The 15,312-nt window shown below is 41.9% G+C and overlaps 1 protein-coding gene across 1 annotated transcript in view; it reads right to left on the bottom strand.

The window, feature by feature from the left end:
• FAT3 (FAT atypical cadherin 3) overlaps nt 1–15,312 on the bottom strand; it is a 671,890-nt gene that overhangs the window by 526,467 nt on the left and 130,111 nt on the right. Inside the window, exon 2 of the mRNA XM_056561437.1 lies at nt 1,903–1,972. The gene's annotated coding sequence lies outside the window, so the exon portion shown is untranslated. The remainder of the gene's footprint in view (nt 1–1,902; nt 1,973–15,312) is intronic.

Raw genomic sequence — 15,312 nt, 5'->3', positions numbered from 1 at the left:
TACAAGAAAAATCTGAAAGGGGCGTGAGAAAGAGAGTGTGGTCCCCAACAGTTTTGAAAATTCCAATATATTTATTAAGGTTTCCTCAGAAAATGTGGTGGATTTTAGCTGGGGAAAAAAACTGAAAGATCAGAACAGTTGTAAAGAAAGCAAAATGTAGGGAAACATTAGTAAATACCTTGCCAAAATACCTGTTGGGAATCAAAACCCACAAAGAAGACTCCACTCCACTCTTAGATTGTCCTTTAGAAGGCTTGTCTGGCAGGATCCTCTGTAACTTTCACACCTCACTGATCCCCTCTTGCTCATATGCTCACGAAGCCACACTGATCTCTTATTCCTAGTCTTGATACAGAGGTTATGCTTGTTCAGCCAATCACTGGCTGGGGTGGGTCACTTCTGCTGATAGTGATTGGATCAAGAAGTGGAGATCAGTGGGGACCCAATCAGCACTTGAGTGGAAGTGGCAAAGGATCAGTGAGGGGGCGGTGGAAAGGAATCGTTGAGGGGCGGCAGTAGCAGAGGATTGGTGAGGGGTGGCAGTGGCAGGGGTTTGGTGAGGGGTGGCAGTGGCAGGGGATTGGTGAGGGGTGGCAGTGGCAGGGGATCGATCAGGGGATTGTTCAGAGGCCGCAGTGGTAGAGGATCGGGGAGGGATAGCAGTGGCAGGAGATCGGTGAAGGGTGGCAGTGGCAAGGCAGCAGTTACGTGCTGCAGTGACAGGGGATCAGTGAGGGGTGGCAGGGGATCGATTAGGGGTTGCAGTGGCAGGGGATTGGTCAGAGGCTGCAGTGGCAGGGGATTGGTCAGAGGCTGCAGTGGCAGGGGATTGGGGAGGGATAGCAGTGGCAGGAGATCGGTGAAGGGTGGCAGTGGCAAGGCAGCAGTTAAGTGATGCAGTGACAGGGGATCAGTGAGGGGTGGCAGGGGATCGATTAGGGGATGCAGTGGCAGGGGATTGGTCAGAGGCTGCAGTGGCAGGGGATTGGTCAGAGGCTGCAGTGGCAGGGGATTTGTCAGAGGTTGCAGTGGCAGGGGATTGGTCAGAGGCTGCAGTGGCAGGGGATTGGTCAGAGGCTGCAGTGGCAGGGGATTGGTCAGAGGCTGCAGTGGTAGGGGATCGGGGAGGGATAGCAGTGGCAGGAGATCGGTGAAGGGTGGCAGTGGCAAGGCAGCAGTTAAGTGCTGCAGTGACAGGGGATCAGTGAGGGTTGGTAGTGACAGGGGATTGGTGAGAGGATAAGTGAGGGAAGGCAGTGGCAGGGGATCAGTGAGCAGTGGTAGAGGCAGGGGATCAGTGAGGGAAGGCAGTGGCAGGGGATCAGTGAGCAGTGGTAGAGGCAGGAGATCAGTGAGCAGTGGCAGAGGCAGGGGATCAGTGAGTAGTGGTAGAGGCAGGGGATAAGTGAGTAGTGGTAGAGTCAGGGGATCAGTTAGTAGTGGTAGAGGCACGGGATCAGTGAGTAGTGGTAGAGGCAGGGGATCAGTGAGTAGTGGTAGAGGCAGGGGATCAGTGAGGGGTGGTAGAGGCACGGGATCAGTGAGTAGTGGTAGAGGCAGGGGATCAGTGAGTAGTGGTAGAGGCAGGGGATCAGTGAGGGGTGGTAGAGGCAGGGGATCAGTGAGTAGTGGTAGAGGCAGGGGATCAGTGAGTAGTGGTAGAGGCAGGGGATCAGTGAGGGGTGGCAGCTGCAGAGGATTAGTGACGGGACTGCTGAGGGGCCGTAGTGGCAGAAGATCAGTGAGGGGCAGCAGTGTCAAGGGTCTAGTAGTGAGGGACAGCTGTGCCAGGGAATCAGAAAGGTGAGTAATAGGTTTTTATTTTTTAAAAGTAATATATTTATGTTGTTCAAAAAAAAAATCTTTAATCAAACTCAGTTATGTCACAATTTTGTTACATACCTGCAGATTTATGTGTTTTGTCGAAAATTCCCTATTCCTCTTTCTCAGACTCCTTCAGCATCATTAAGTCCTGTAAAGGAAAACATATATATATATAAATACTGTAAGTGAATAACCAGGGCAAATTCTTATGTCATTGTATGTAACATTGTACATCTAACAAATTACAAAATAAATGTATTCTAATATGTACACCGATGTCCTAACAAACAGTTAATAATGCAGAGCAATAACATCAAAATTTACTAAAATATTTTTTCCATTTTTTTAATTTAAATGTCATTAAATTATATTATATTATGTATATTATTTAATGTGCCATAACACAAACTCCTGCTTTATGTATTCATAAGAAAAAAGTTATAATAATAAATAATAACAATGATTATATTATTATTATTATCATCATTATTATTCCAGTATATGGATAAAAATATATTGAAAAACTATTTTGGTGTAAGAGTAGTTGTCTTCTTTATATGTTAAATATTTCTGTGTTATTTTATCTTTTTTTTCTGGTCACTAAATAATTTTTTTTACTGTAAGATATTGTTAAAATGTAATTAATTTGTTTTTGATTGAAGTTATTGATATTTTGTATCAATTTTTAGTCTGAGGCAATGACAGTATTCTTTTCAATGGGGGAGGGGAGGGTAATTTTACAATATGGGGAAGGCCCATTCTTCGTGTCGTCATGGTAACCTAAACTTGATTACGGAGTAGTGATCCTGTGATCCTTACTTACAGGCCGATGGCTCTTGCGCGCACTCATGTATCCGTAGATAACTCGGTGATAATTATTGCAGGTTCCTACACTTACTGTTGCTATGGTAACGCCTTAAGAACCTCACGTGAGACACAAGGAAACACTATTATTATCAATAGCATTTGCACTACCGTTACAATGTGGGGTTTGACATTTGCAAGAACAATATCAAAGCTCTTTAGGGTCAATGGAGGAGATTTATCAAAACCTATGCAGAGGAAAAAATGCCCAGTTGCCCATAGCAACCAATCAGATCGCTCCTTTCATTTTGCAGAGGCCTTGTTGAAAATTAAAGAAATGATCTGATTGGTTGCTATGGGCAACTGCACCACTCTTCCTCTGCACAGGTTTTGATAAATCTTCCCCAATATCCATATATTTAGGAATTGAATGAATTTAATGGAATTGCCCAATTAAGAAAATCCATTTTGTATCCTCTATTAGGGGTAACCGTGTGTGTGTGGGGGGGGGGGGGGGGGGGGTTCGGATCCTGTTAGTCAGAATGGGGATCAGCTACAATCTCCTGCTCTTGAGGACCTGGCGTGCCTGAGAATTATGGTGCCATCACATATATCCGGTGGTTCATCTTAGTTTCCCTTTGCTGCTGTAGAAAAGAGCCAGAGGGGATTGATAATAGAACATTTGGTGCAGAATTTCAGTAGGATTCTGCTGCTTTGTGCACGCTGCAGTATTTCCGTCATGGAAGTTTCACAATCTGGATTCTGCCCGAAAGAATGAGCATGTTCATTCTTAAGTCAGAATCCAATTTAATGGGACTTTTTTTTCCCAACATTTAATTCCACGGCTAAATTCTGCATGAAATAAGCACCGATTCCGGAGTGTGCAAGCAAAATAACACACACAAAGTGGTATTTCCATTGAGTGAATGACCCCGTATCAGTGTAGATCTTTTCATTCTGGAGGACAGCTACTATAAGGCCCAAAGCCTAATAGAGAGAGTAGAGACATGATGAGGTTCCAAATAACCATCTACATAAGTATCTACATTCTAAATAATCATCCACATCAATATCCAGATCCGAAAAAAATTTATCTATATCAGTATCTATGTCCGAAATAACCATCCATTTAATATCTACATCCGAAATACCCATCTACATCAGTATCTATATTCAAAATAACCATCTGCATCGATACCTACATCTGATATAATCATCCATATCAATATCTACAGCAGAAATAATCATCCACATCAATATCCAGATCCGAAAAAACCTATCTACATCAGTATCTATAACCATCCATTTAATATCTACATCCGAAATATCCATGAACATCAATATCTACATCCAAAATAACTATCTGCATCAAAATCTACATTCTAAATAGCCATCTACATCAATACCAACATCTGAAATAATCATCCATATCAATATCTACATCTGAAATAACCATCTACATCAATATCTACATCCGAAATAACCACCTACATCCATCATAATCATCCACATTAACATATACATCCAAAATAACCATCCATATCAAAATTGACATACAAAATAACCATTAACATCAATAGCTACATCTGAAATAACCATCCACATCAATATCTATATCCAAAATAACTATCTACATCAATATATATCCAAAATTATCATCTACAATATCTACATCTGAAATAACCATCCACATTAATATCTGCATCCAAAGTAACCATCTACATCAATATCTAGATCCAAAATAACCATCTACATCAATATCTACATCCAAAATAACCATCTACATCAATATCTACATCCAAAATAACCATGTACATCAATATTTACATCCAAAATAACCATCTACATCAATATCCATATCCAAAATTGCCATCCACATCAATATCCAGATCTGATAGAACCTATTTACATCAGTATCTATGTCCGAAATAACCATCCCTTTAATATCTACATCCGAAATATCCATCTACATCAATATCTACATCCAAAATGACCATCTACATCAATATCCATATGCAAAATAACCATCTACTTCAGTATCTACAGTCTAACTGACATGAATATTGGTAATTTGAATGTGGACATTGTTGTAAATACTTTTTTTTGGAGCCACCCGATTTGTTTCTTTGACTTGTCAGAGTGATTATATAGTATATTTTATATTTCAATACCAGCAAAAATAAATAAATAAAATAAAAACTAAAAAATAATCCAAAAACAACCACTGAGCCAGGATGTGTTCACCACATAAAGCAGCTTCTCCGCAATAACAGCAATCACAGGCGGGACCCTTCACCACCCGCTCGCTCATGTTGACGGCAGCAGATTACAGTGATCAGAAATTAACTCAGCCAAATATTTTTTTAAAGAAAGACAAGTAGCAGTCAATCCTGCATTGTGCAGATAATTGATCATTATAGTCGTATTACTCGGGGCCAGAAGACTGATCTCATAATTAACTGGGACTCGGCTCCTCATTACGATATTTGTTATTCATGTTTGGCAGGAAAGAATTGAGCACAGAGACATTAACATAATGCTTTTACCTTTAAAAAAAACAAAAAATAAAATTCCTGCAGTAGACGCAAACTTATGAATAGGGATGACACAGGCGAGTCCTAATGAGGAAAGTCGGCTGATGAGAAACAGGCTTGTTATTATTGACCTTACACAGTTGTCATTAGATGATCGACCATGATGGCGACCCGCGGGCGCAGTCCCTTCGCTGTCTGTCACATAGAACTATAGTTCTCGCATTGACATGACTTTCATTCCTTCTGAAAAGAGGAGAATGAGCCAGCAATAGAAAAAACAGCCTTTTTTCCCCAAAAACAGCGCCACTCCTGTCCTCAGGTTGTGTGAGATATTCCAGCTCCACAGTGGATAAATTTAACCTTTAATGGTACATGTTAAAAGGAAAGTCCAAAATGAACAAAAAGACAAACAGTGCTCTGGTGAGTTAAAAACCCACGGCCACCGACGCGTTTCGGATCGCTAACAATCCTTAGTCATGGTGCATGGTAGCACCATGACTAAGGATTGTTAGCAGTCCGAAACGCGTCGGTGGACGTGGGTTTTTAACTCACCAGAGCACTGTTTGTCTTTTTGTTCATTTTGGACTTTCCTTTTAACATGTACCATTAAAGGTAAAATTTATCCACTGTGGAGCTGGAGTTCCCTCTTCCCCATTTCTCCTACTTGAATTATCTGGTTCACCGAGGATATGGCTCGGCTTTCCGCTCTCGTGCTCCCTGCAGATGTATCTCCTTGACCTAATGGCACCCATGGTGAGCTGGAGTCTTTTTTCGTTATACTATTTTTTTCTGTGTGAGAAATTACAACAGAGCTGAGCTGCAGTACCACACACAACCTGATGAACGGTGTGGTGCTGTATTTGGAAGAAATCAGCTCTGTTTTCTAATCCTGGATCACGCTTTTAACTAAAATGGCAACAAATGAGAAAGAAAGTATAAAAATATGGTAATTAAATTAAAATGAATGAATAATATATAATATTAATTTGTAAAAAAAAAAAAAAAAAAAAAATCATCTAATTATGCAAACCTGTTAGACATTATGAAAACACATATTGTCATGTGTTTTCTAGATTTTCAAAACTTTTCAAATTTTTTTTTGCCTTTTTTGGGGGTGTGGCTATTAAAATGAGTGTTCGCCTTAGGGAAGTGTTTACGGCCCAACATATCTCCCAAGGTACATGTAACTGCATTTTGAGAAAATTCTGTCAATTTTAAATTCTATCAATTTTATGGCACACATGCCCTCACTTAACCATTGCTCCAAATACCTTCTAACAGCTTGGTCGGAATAGACTAGATGGTGGGCAATTTGTTGAAAGACCCCCCCCCTGCCTCTTTCAATCCAATTACCGTACTTTTCACCGTATAAGACGCACTTTTTCTTCCCCAAAACTGGGGGGGGGGGGGGAAGTTGGTGCGTCTTATACGGCGAATACACATTAAAACCGGCGGTCCCTGCGGCCATCAACGGCCGGGACCCGCACCTAATACAGGACATCACCGATTGCGGTGATGCCCTGTATTAACCCTTCAGACGTGGCGATCAAAGCTGACCGCCGCGTCTGAAGGGAAAGTGACACTAACCCGGCTGCTCAGTCGGGCTGTTCGGGACCGCCGCGGTGAAATCGTGGCGTCCCGAACAGCTTACAGGACACCAGGAGGGACCCTATCTGCCTCCTCGTGTCTGCTCTGTGCCGGGATCCCCTGCATGGCCGGCGCTCTCCTTTGTCGTCATCGCGCACGCCGTCCCGTCATCCAATAGGAGCGGCGTGCGTAGCGGCGTGCGTAGCGGCGTGCGTAGCGGCGTGCGTAGCAGCGTGATGGCGGCGACGGAGAGCGAGGATACCGGGCAGCAGAGACGTTCCAGACCGACGGGGACACCCCGAGGACGTGGCGACAGCGATGGAGGGTGACATCCAGGGCAGCGGTGACGAGCGGTGACGGGTCCGGAGCGGCGGGGACACGTGAGTATAACCTCCTATACCAGTGGTCTTCAACCTGCGGACCTCCAGATGTTGCAAAACTACAACTCCCGGCATGCCCGGACAGCCGTTGGCTGTCCGGGCATGCTGGAAGTTGTAGTTTTGCAACGTCTGAAGGTCCGCAGGTTGAAGATCACTGTCCTATACTTTACATTGTATTTGGTTCAGAATTTTTGTTTTCTAGATTTTTATGCTTTAAAACTGGGTGCGTCTTATGTGCCGGAGCGTCTTATATGGCGAAAAATACGGTATACACCCCCTCTCACAGTCTGTCAGTCTGTCTCTCCTCTAACAGTCTGCCTTCGAGTACCTGGTAGAGGTATATCTAGCAGTCAACAATCTATCTCCAAGTTGTACACTGCCCAATAGTAGCCTCTGAGGATCTTTTTTTTTTTTTTAAAGACAAGGGAGGAAGCACTTTTTACACTCTCTTGTGGCAAGAACCAGCATCTAATCCAGTGTTTCTCAACCAGGGTGCCTCTAGCTACAACTTGGCATGCTGGGAGTAGTTTTGGAGGCACCCTAGTTGGGAAACACTGGTTTTTAGACTCTAATCTGCTCCTTCTCTTTGGCTCATGTGTCAGTCTATACTGTCTTTCTGGGATTCCATTCATAAACTATAAATATAAGGATGCGCTGTTCTGAGACTAAAGGCCTGAATCAACACATGGAGCTTGATTATAAAATGTAAAAAAAAAAAAAAAAATTATTGATAACAATTTATATATTTAAGTTTAAAATTGTTCTATCTACTTTGATGCACATAAATAATTCCACCATGCGAAACACTGATTTTGTTTGAGTAGAAAATGAAAAAAAAATATTCCCACCACGGGGTTAAGTCGTCTGTCACTGAGACATCAATGCCCCGAGTGCACAAACCTTGTATCGCTGCCAGTTATATCAATTAAATAGAATTCTGGGTCACAATTCACAATCTCGGCTGTACTTGGAATTAGACCGTATTTTGGCTTTATAGACAGTGAAGGGGGAAAAATGTATTTGATCCCCTGCTGATCCATCTATAATATTGATGGTCGGTTTATTTGGATCGTGAGAGACAGAATAACAACAACAAAAAAATCCAGAAAAATGCATTTCAATTAAGTTATGAATTGATTTGCATTTTACACAGTGAAATAAGTATTTGATCCCCCTATCAATCAGCAAGATTTCTATTTCCCAGGTGTCTTTTATACAGCTAACAAGATGAGATTAGGAGCACTCTCTTAAAGGGACAGCTCCTAATCTCAGATTGTTAACTGTATTACAGGGGTTATCCACCATAAGGTGATTTTAGTACGTACCTGGCAGACAGTAATGGACATGCTTAGGAAGGATCCGCGCTTGTCTTGGGGCTAAATGGCTATGTTGTGAGGTAACTATAACACTGTGGCTATCTTTTTGTGAACTGGTATTTCCTGTTTGACTTTACTTTTCTTTTTTGACTACAAATCCCAGAATTCCATTTTCCTCCCTCCCACACATCAGCCACCCCACCCATTGAAACATAAATGAGATGCATCCATTCAAAAGACCTGTGGTTTTCAATCAGGGCACCTACAGCTGTTGCATTAGTTGCAGATTGATCTCTCTCCCACCAAGCGATCGCTCCACCCATTGAAGCAGACAGGCTCCCTGTCATCAGCTGACTAGTGAGTCAGGTCTCGGCCGCATTGCAACCTGGGAAAAATCTGAGACAACAGTCATTTTGTATGCTGGTAAAAATAAATATTGGGGTGAAAATCACAGAAGAATTGTGAGAAAACCATCACACACAGGTACAGACACTACATTATGAACTACACTAACTTTACAGCCCCTGTAGCATAGTCAAATAAAAATAATTCCTGGAATACCCCTTTAAAAACACCTGTCCACAGAGTCAATCAGATTCCATACTCTCCACCATGGCCAAGACAAAAATGCTGTCCAAGGATGTCAGGGACAAGAAGGCTGGAATAGGCTACAAGACCATCGCCAAGCAGCTCGGTGAGAAGTTTACTACAGTTGGCGCCATTGTTTACAAATGGAAGAAACACAAAATACCTGTCCATCTCCCTCAGTCGGGGGCTCCATGTAAGATCTCACCTCGTGGAGTCTCAATGGTCATGGGAACGGTGAGGAACCAGCCTAGAACTACACGGGAGGATCTTGTCAATGATTTCAAGTCAACAGGGACCACAGTCGCCAAGAAAACTATAGGGAACACATTACACTGTGAAGGACTAAAATCCTGCAGCACCCGCAAGGTCCCCCTGCTCAAGAACAGGCCCGACGGAAGTTTCATTAGCAAATTTCAATACAGGGATATGTCGGCACTTCCCTGAAATCTGCAGTGGTGCACGTGGTAGGGTAAAGCCACAGGTAGAAGAAAGATGATACCCAGCACTCACCAGTGAGGCACAGTGAAGATGTATTATGCCATAGTGTAGTACAAGGACGGGAGCCTTCCTCAGCTGAGTATCATCTTTCTTCTACCATTGGCAAATTTCAGACTGGCAATGCATTTCCAAGCGGATTATGAAGAAAGAACGGATATGCCAATTCTTTGGGGAGGCCAGAATCTGAATTTTCGTGGCAGATGTTTACAACCACAGAACTTCCACCCTGTGCACCGTGCAGCATAATCCCATTAAAAATCAATGGGACTCTGCCGCAATGGAATTTCCAAGCAGAATTTTTCTGCTCAGAAATTCTGCCATGTGAACGAGTCCATAGACTTCTATAAGGCCGCTTTCACAGTACCATTATGACCCGTGAATAACAGCCGTCAAACTCTCTTTTTTGGGGGGAGGAGTTTGAAGGCCGTCATTTTGAGGGGTCATAAAGGGCTATAACGGGTCTGGATGAACCCCATTATAGTCAATGGGGTACATCGGGCGACGCTATTGTCAGAGAGAATAGCAGGAGAAAAAGATGGTGCAAGCACTATTTTGTGCTATTCTGACCCCTGCAACTTTTCTTTATTTCTCCTTATACGGGCTAATTTTTTGCTCCCTGATCTGTAGTTTTTAACAGAACCATTTTGTTTTGATTGTAAGTAGAAAAAGAAAACAAAGTATTAAATATTAAATAAACTCTTAATGGCACCTAATAAATGGCACCTAATAAATTTGACTGTCCCTGAATCCAGTAAGTGTGGTTTGGGCTGTCATTCCTTTGAGGAGAAGCGCCTGGAAAAGTCCTGTTTTCCGGATCTATATCCACTTGATGCCTATTTTTGTTTTGATGTCACTTTTTGATTTTTTAAATTTTTTTAAATTAAATTCGGGAGTTGCAGTTAGTTACTAACTACAACTCCCAGCATGCCCTGATACAGCATGTGGCTCAGCAGCTCCCCCAAATGAAAACTACAACTCCCAACATGTTGGACAATACAGTAGTATATAGTATAGGTCAGTGTTTCCCGAACAGGGGTGCCTCCAGCTGTTGCAAAACTACAAATCCCAGCATGTTGGAATGGATAATAGTATATGGTATAGGTCAGTGTTTCCCAACCAGGGGTGCCTCCAGCTGTTGCAAAACTACAACTCCCAGCATGTTGGACTATATAGTAATATATAGTATAGGTCAGTGTTTCTCAACCAGGGGTGCCTCCAGCTGTTGCAAAATGTGAACTCCCAGCATGCCCGGACAGCCAACGGCTGTGTGGGCATGCCGGGAGTTGTCGTTTTGCCACAGCTGGAGGCGTTCTGGTTGGGAAACACTGGTATCGGTTATGGTGCAACATTATTGGAGTTGGAGGATTGGTTGAATAAATACCGGCCATTGTATTGCCAGTATTTTTAAAGGGGTACTCGGGTGAAAACCTTTTTTCTTTTAAATCAACTGGTGCCAGAAAGTTAAACAGATTTGTAAATTACTTCTATTAAAAAATCTTAATCCTTCCTGTACTTATTAGCTGCTGAATACTACAGAGGAAATTATTTTCTTTTTGGAATTCTCTCTGATGACATCACGAGCACAGTGCTCTTTGCTGACGTCATTACAATAATAATAATAAGTCTTTATTTATTGTTGTCCTTAGTGGGATTTGAACCCAAGGCCCCAGCACTGCAAGGCAACAGTGCTAACCACTGAGCACCCATGCTGCCCTTAGCATACATCTGCCTGCTATGCACAGTTGCTAAAATGGACAAAGATGTCAGCAGAGAGCACTGTGTTTGTGATGTCATCAGTGTTCCAAAAAGAAAGGAATTTCCTCTGTAGCATTCAGCAGCTAATAAGTACTGGAAGGATTAAGATTTTTTAATAGAAGTAATTTACAAATATGTTTAACTTTCTGGCACCAGTTGATTTAAAAGAAAAAAGGTTTTCACCGGAGTACCCCTTTAATATAAAAAATACCGTCAGGGACGCCAAAATACCGTCTGTGCCAGGTGGAAACGAGTGCTCATATACCTCCTGTATAAAATTTAGATGCGCTCAGAGATCTCCACGGAGCTCAGTATTGATTCTGCCTGATAATAATCTGTGATCACTGACGCAGCACAACGTTCCGGTGTCCGCTATGTAGGGCCAAGTGTGAACCCGGCCTAACCCCCCCTCTAATCTACTGGAAGGACACCTACCCGCTGATTTACTGTTTACTGCATATAGAACTTTACAGGGAAGAAGTTCAATCTTTTTAACACCAGAAAAAAAGAAAAGTCTTTACAATGTTTTATAGCAATTGCACAAATGAAAACCCATTTTGGATACGCTGACAGCAGCAACCCTGCTATCCCCCGCTCCTCTCTCCTCCTCAATAATCTCTTGTGTATCTGAATCATTTAACCCTTGGAGACTAAAAACATCTTGATACAATGGAACTTCAACTGATGGGACGTGGGCATGCTGGGAGTTGTAGTTTCAAAAACTGCTGAAGAGTCACAGGTTTGAGATTTATCAAAACCTGTGCAGTTGCCCATAGCAACCAATCAGATCGCTACCTTTCATTTTTTAAAAGGCCTCTGAGAAATAAAAGAAGCCATCTGATTGGTTGCTATGGGCAACTGCTCCCCTTTTACTCTGCACAAGTTTTGATAAATCTCCCCCATTGTACATACATACAATACAGTGTATACATACAATATATACATGTGGTGGCCCAGTACAGGAGTTGCACCCCTTGCACCACCATTGCTGCCCTGTCAAGCACAGACTCCATTCTGTGACCCCTGCCCCCCCCCCCCCCTTCACCTGTGTGCCCTGAATAGTTAAATATTATCCAATGCAATGTAGATAATTGTTCTATGCCTTTAAGTATTATTGTCATGTGATTGTAACCAGGGAAGGTACCAGTAACCATGTGACCTACAGGGTGACCTATGGGACCCCTCCAGAGTCTCCCCCATATAAGCCCTGAGTGGGGATTCCTCTTTCTCTTTGAGTCTTTGCTGAGGTCAAGTCCTGAGAGACTGTCTGGTGTCCTAGAGGCCTAACGTCTACCACGCAGCCACGAATCCACAAGTCCACTACCCCCCTGGCCCAAGTGAAAACCTGGTAAGCTACAAACGGGGTAAAGTCTGTCATAGTCAGTCTCAGTCAAGTCAGTCCAAGTCAATCTGTTTCAAGTCAGCGTGGCCTGCATCAAATTGTCCAAGTCCACTATAAGTCCCAGCAACACCTGAGGTCTCTGAAGTCACTGGTCACCTCCTTGGGCCCAGCCAAGCTGTATAGACTGTTACATCTGGCTGCCTCAGTAAAGCTGCAGTTTCCGTAACTTGGCGTCGGAGTCATTATTTGCCCCCGGGCCTAGCACAGGATCCAGCGGTATACCTTCAGGTGGTGTAGAGGATAAACCATGCCCTGGCGTCAGGAATACGAGGGGTTAATTCCATCTGCCCTCATCACACCCTCACCACATACATACATACAACACATAAAGAACATTCATACAATAATACAGTACATAACTACAGTACATACAGTGCATATATACAATACATACAGTGTATGCATAAATACAGTACATATATATATATATATATATATATATATATATATATATATATACAGCACTTACATAAATACATACAGTACATAACTACAGTACATACAGTGCATATATACAATACATACAGTGTATGCATAAATACAATACATATATATATATATATATATATATATATATACAGCACTTACATAAATACATACAGTACATAACTACAGTACATACAGTCTATACATACAATACATACAGTGTATGCATAAATACAATATATATATATATATATATATATATATATATATATACAGCACTTACATAAATACATACAGTACATACGTATATACTTTACATACTGTATGTTCATACAATACATGTGATGCATATAGTAAATACAATACATACATTATACAATACATACATACAATACATACAGTACATACATACAAATACATACATACAATACATACAATACATACATACAATACATACAGTACATACATACATACAATACATACATACAATACATACAGTACATACATACAAATACATACCTTTACAGAAAGGTATACAATACATACAGTGCATACAATACATGTGATACATATAGTAAATACAATACATACATACAATACCGTACATACATACAATATATTCAATACATTAAATACATACATTATACAATACATACATGCATACAATATATACATTACATACAGTACATATATACTTGACATACTGTATATATGTACAATCCAGTGTACAGCAGCAGGCACCTCTATCTTTGACTGCCAGCCCAATGCTTAGAATCCGATCCTTTAGAATAGGTCTTCAATCTGATGGACAATTTGAGCAAATCGACCCAAAATTTTTTGGGGGAGATTTGCTCATCTCTATTACCTGCTATTCTACTCACCTACCCCATGTCTATGCACTAGGAAACAGTCCCTGATTTCAGTGAGCACCATATAATGCAGGAGAAGTCCTGTGATGGTATCCCCTATGTGCAAGAGATTTAGAGGAGGCGAGGAGTCTGAACGCTGGGGCCCTCGCCATCTCTTATATGGAGAGCCGGAGATAGCTGAATAGCTCTCCCATAGAGATATATGGAGGGGGCTTTGTAATTCGTGCACCGCTCCCATGGAGAACTGGGACTCCATACAAAAGATTTCGAGGGGCCCCTCAATCTAAAACGTATCCCCTATCCACAGTTTTTCCCCACAAGACTTCTCCTTTCATATCCCCTATAGAGACGCTGCAAGGAAAGTATATACAGGCCGATGGATGGCAACACACATTCCACATGATTGCTGAGCCTATGTCCAAGAAAAGACAACAGGGTCATGGGCACTTAAAGGGGTACTCCGGTGGAAAACCATCAACTTTTGCCAGAAAGTTAAACAGATTTCTAAATTACTTCTATATAAAAATATTAATCCTTATAGTACATATCAGCTGCTGTATACTACAGAGGAAGTTGTGTAGTTCTTTCCAGTCTGTCCACAGTGCTCTCTGCTGACACCTCTGTCCATGTCAGGGATTGTTCCAAGCAGGATGTGTTTGCTATGTGGATTTGCTCCTACTCTGGAATGAACTACACAACTTCCTCTGTGTAGTATACATCAGCTGATAAGTACTGGAAGGATTAAGATTTTTTATATAGAAGTAATCTAAACCCAACCCAACGAGAATGAGGCGGGAAAAGACGGCGCTAAGCACATTCTCTACCGGCTCCGTTCCTGTGACCGAGAGAGCCTCATAATGGAACTCAATAGGGCTCTCTCTGAACACTCAGACCCTGACCTATCAAAGCTTTTCACATGTCAAAAGTTTGTTGTTTTTTGTTTAATGCAGATATCTTTAAAGGGGTTATCCAGGATTAAACAAACCAACAAACAAACAAAACAAAAAACTTCCCCCCCCCCCCCCCAAAAATCAGTGCCACCCCTGTCCTCAGGTGGTCCCTGGTATGGAACTTGGCTCCATTCACTTCAATGTAATTGATCTGCAATACCACACACAACCTGAGGACAAGGGTGGTGCTGTTTCTGGACAAAATTGAAATAATATCTTTTTTTTATGTTATTTTGGAGAACCCCTTTTGCCTACATGCAGTCCTATAGTCTAGTACTGTTGTGCACAATGACAGCCCAGCTCTGCTTCATCTGCGCCTTAGCATCGCTCCCACTTATAAAGTGAGTGATTTTAAGAATAACATTATGTTAGCAAATAC

The sequence above is a fragment of the Hyla sarda genome, chromosome 2 (assembly GCF_029499605.1).
Source record: "Hyla sarda isolate aHylSar1 chromosome 2, aHylSar1.hap1, whole genome shotgun sequence".
In the NCBI taxonomy this organism is placed as follows: domain Eukaryota; kingdom Metazoa; phylum Chordata; class Amphibia; order Anura; family Hylidae; genus Hyla; species Hyla sarda.
This window is presented reverse-complemented; position numbering and strand designations above follow the sequence as displayed.